Source organism: Rhipicephalus sanguineus, unplaced genomic scaffold, assembly GCF_013339695.2.
Source record: "Rhipicephalus sanguineus isolate Rsan-2018 unplaced genomic scaffold, BIME_Rsan_1.4 Seq8701, whole genome shotgun sequence".
Taxonomy (NCBI): Eukaryota; Metazoa; Arthropoda; class Arachnida; order Ixodida; family Ixodidae; genus Rhipicephalus; species Rhipicephalus sanguineus.
Genome location: NW_023616175.1, coordinates 7,501 through 11,633, shown reverse-complemented (window position 1 = coordinate 11,633; position 4,133 = coordinate 7,501). Strand labels below are relative to the sequence as shown.

The 4,133-nt window shown below is 57.7% G+C and overlaps 1 non-coding gene across 1 annotated transcript; it reads left to right on the top strand.

Moving 5' to 3' along the window:
* Positions 1-3,542: 3,542 nt before the first annotated feature.
* Positions 3,543-3,695, top strand: LOC119378555 (5.8S ribosomal RNA). Its single transcript, XR_005181022.1, has one exon. It is a non-coding gene; the product is annotated as a 5.8S ribosomal RNA (ribosomal RNA).
* Positions 3,696-4,133: the final 438 nt, after the last annotated feature.

The window sequence follows — 4,133 nt, the reverse complement described above, 5'->3', positions numbered from 1 at the left end:
TTTTACTGAGACCCAGAGGAAGTGTATCATGCGCTTATGGGCTTCCTTGGCAACCAATCCAAGTGCACTTGCGAGGAACCCACTACGCTATAAAAATTGTAATTTTTGAGAAGTAGGCCAGCAGGCACTCTGCCATTTTTTGTCATTCTACGGAGAGCGTTGGTACCTGCTAAACCCATGTAAGGCATTATGCACACTTTGTTGATGCTGTGCCTGATGATGAAGAATTATGGCAGGGTCCTTTGTAATGGGTTGGAAGCATTCAACAACCTGCTCGTTGCGCAATTCGCATTGTGTGACGCCTGGTTACAGAATTCGCGTTGTGCTACGCTTGGTGCTTATTTTACTCTTCTAGCACGCTATATTGCATATGCTAATGTGGTTCCTTCCCGACATGAAGCCTGTATAGGACCTTTTAGCAAAGCAGTTTCAAGCACCGGTATGGCTCAGAGGTTGAATACTGGGCTCCCACGCAGAGGACCCAGGTTCGAACCTCGTTCCATCCTGGAATTTTTTTCTTATTTAGTTTTTTTTCTTATTTCGAGCGATACTGGTTACGGACACCGGCGGCGGCGGCGGCGGCGGCGGCGGCAGCGGCGGCGGCGGCGGCGGCGGCGGCGGACAACTACGGCGCCAAAAACGGCCGGTGAAATGATCTCATAACAGCTTTCGCTGTAAAGCTCGTAGTTGGATCTCAGTTCCAGACGAGTAGTGCATCTACCCGATGCGACGGCTCGGACTGAACATCATGCCGGTTCTTTCTTGGTGCACTTCATTGTGTGCCTCGAGATGGCCGGTGCTTTTACTTTGAAAAAATTAGAGTGCTCAACGCAGGCGAGTCGCCTGAATAAACTTGCATGGAATAATAGAACAAGACCTCGTTTCTGTTCTGTTGGTTTTTGGAATACGAGGTAATGATTAAGAGGGACGGACGGGGGCATTCGTATTGCGGCGCTAGAGGTGAAATTCTTGGACCGTCGCAAGACGAACTACTGCGAAAGCATTTGCCAAGAATGTTTTCTTTGATCAAGAACGAAAGTCAGAGGTTCGAAGGCGATCAGATACCGCCCTAGTTCTGACCATAAACGATGCCAACCAGCGATCCGCCTGAGTTACTCAAATGACTCGGCGGGCAGCTTCCGGGAAACCAAAGTATTTGGGTTCCGGGGGAAGTATGGTTGCAAAGCTGAAACTTAAAGGAATTGACGGAAGGGCACCACCAGGAGTGGAGCCTGCGGCTTAATTTGACTCAACACGGGAAAACTTACCCGGCCCGGACACTGGGAGGATTGACAGATTGAGAGCTCTTTCTTGATTCGGTGGATGGTGGTGCATGGCCGTTCTTAGTTGGTGGAGCGATTTGTCTGGTTAATTCCGATAACGAACGAGACTCTAGCCTATTAAATAGGTGCGGGGTTCCCAGCACCTTACAACCTTCTTAGAGGGACAAGCGGCTCCTAGCCGCACGAAACAGAGCAATAACAGGTCTGTGATGCCCTTAGATGTCCGGGGCCGCACGCGCGCTACACTGAAGGAAGCAGCGTGTCTTTATCCCTGTCTGAAAAGACTGGGTAACCCGTGGAACTTCTTTCGTGATTGGGATAGGGGCTTGCAATTGTTCCCCTTGAACGAGGAATTCCCAGTAAGCGCGAGTCATAAGCTCGCGTTGATTACGTCCCTGCCCTTTGTACACACCGCCCGTCGCTACTACCGATTGAATGATTTAGTGAGGTCTTCGGACCGATGTCCGGCGCGGCCTTTCGGTTGCGCCGGTCTGTTGGAAAGATGACCAAACTTGATCATTTAGAGGAAGTAAAAGTCGTAACAAGGTTTCCGTAGGTGAACCTGCGGAAGGATCATTACCGGATCGTGAAGGGTGAGCGCCGCAGTTGCGTCTGCGCCCGACACTTTCTGCCGCCGCCCCCGTTTGTACGCGGGGGTGGCTTTTCCCCACGGGGCTGCCTGAATGTGGAGCGGCACCCCGTGACAAATTGTTGCGCCCAGCGGACGCCAACACCGCGACCTTGGACGGTCGGCCAGGTGGCGAAAGCGGGTATAAACGGCGTAACGCACATCTGGGTCGGCTTTCGACCCGCCACTGCACCGTGGCTCGAAGCGCTCGGACGTCCCTGTCCGGCCGTTGCGGGACCGCCAAGTACGGGAGGAAAGGCGGAGCGCGAACGGTCGGTCACGTCGGTCGAAGGCGAAGCCGCGCGTTGCCGAAAGGGAACCGCGGCCGAGTGCCCTCCCGTCCGTTCGAGCGCGCAAGAACGAGGCCCGACAATTGCGCGACGCCGCCAAGTACGAGAGGAACGGCGAACGCGTCGGCGGTCGGTCATGGAACTTGGCGATGCGATGGCTCGGCCGCACAGCGGCCCAGAAATCCCGCCCTCCGCGGCAAATGCCACCGCGCTCTTGGGAGAGCCGGAGGCTGCCGGCCGGTTCTTGCAGGCGAGGCGAGGTATACGGCGCCGGTTCGCGGTAATGCGCGGCCGGTCAAGGCACGGCGATGTGACGGTGCGGCTGCGTAGTACTCTGAAGGGGAATCGTACGCTCCGCCGTCCCGCCCTCCGCGGCGTGTTGTGTGCAACCGATAGGATGTAGCAGCGCCGGCCGGGTCTCGACCTCGCCACCTCGACTCGGTGCGAGATCGCGGATAGGGGCGCCGACGTTGGCAGGCTTTTCGCCCGCCGCCGAGGGAAAGGCGGCGCTTGCTGCGCAGTACCGAGAAGGGAACCGCGGCTTTGCCACGTCGCGCTCGCCGCGATTAGCGGGTCAGCGCGCTTTGGGAAGGTGCCGCGCCACTGGTCGAAAGAGGACGGACGAGGGACTTGGACGTCCCTTACTTCCGCCTCGAGTAGACTTGGTCGCGGCTCCGGCGCCGAAAGTGGTCCTTGGCACTGGCCTGGTGGATTTTGGAGTGCCGCGCGAGTACGGCGCGCCGGGCTCCACCCGTTGGCTGAAGTAGGCAGCCGGATCGGCATTTGGTGTGAGTTGAGCAAACTGTGGAAGCGAAAGTGCGTGCGAGAAACACCATCTCGAAATATGGGTGGCACGCGACTGGGTCCCGGGAAGCGGTGGGTGGAAAGGGACCCGCCCGAAGGGCAAAAAAGTCGCGAAACGAGACAGCAGACTCGTGTCGATGGGGCCGAACACTCCGCTCCTCCAGGGAGCAAGACGGAGGCGGCCCACCCGAGGCAGTGTAGCCGCCGAGACCCGCAACGCATGCCGGCTCTTATCTGTTGGTCGGTGTGCGATTTTCAAATGTTAGGTGGGTCGATGAGTGCGAGCACACAAAGAAACCTACGGGTCCGGCCTGGGAAACCGGCTTCGACGAAACCCTGAAAACGAGATGAAAAGCACGCGCGAGTAGCGGAAGCGACGCGCCCACGAGAACCACCGTTGTTCGATTCGCGGCCGCCGAACAGGCGCGGCGGAGTTGGGGGAGAGCGCGCTGGAAAGCGCCCTCCGAAGCCACCGTTGGGTCAAGTGCCTAAAACCACTGGTTGTAACTGTACGGAATTGAACAATCATTTTTTCACGACTCTAAGCGGTGGATCACTCGGTTCTCGGGTCGATGAAGAACGCAGCCAGCTGCGAGACTTGGTGTGAATTGCAGGACACACTGAGCACTGATTCTTTGAACGCACATTGCGGCCTTGGGTCTTCCCTTGGCTTCGTCTGTCTGAGGGTCGGATCACATATCAAGAGAGACTTCGGCGCACAAGGGAACGTGAGCCGTCGACTCGTTTTGACCGTGTCGGCATCACGGACAGCACGTTGAACGCTACGGCAAAGCGACAACGGCCGCTCGAAAGGCGAGAGACGGTGGCGAACGTCGTGCCGGAGGCCCGACCGAAACGGGGCAACCGACTGCACCGAGGTGATGGCACCAACAAAGACCGCCGCAGGACTCGAATCGGAATGAGCCTGCAGGGAAAGCGCGGCGAGGTAGCGTACTCCTCTCTGCGACCGAGGGCGCAAATCTGCGAGAGACTCGGACGCGCAACTGGAACGCACGGTGCATACGGGGAGCGAAAGCCGGCCAGCGAGCTCCCCCAGCCGGTGTGCGAAAGTGCGCGAGATCGCATTTTTGCGCTTGTTGCCTTCGGAGTAAGCCGGGTCGCCCGCAG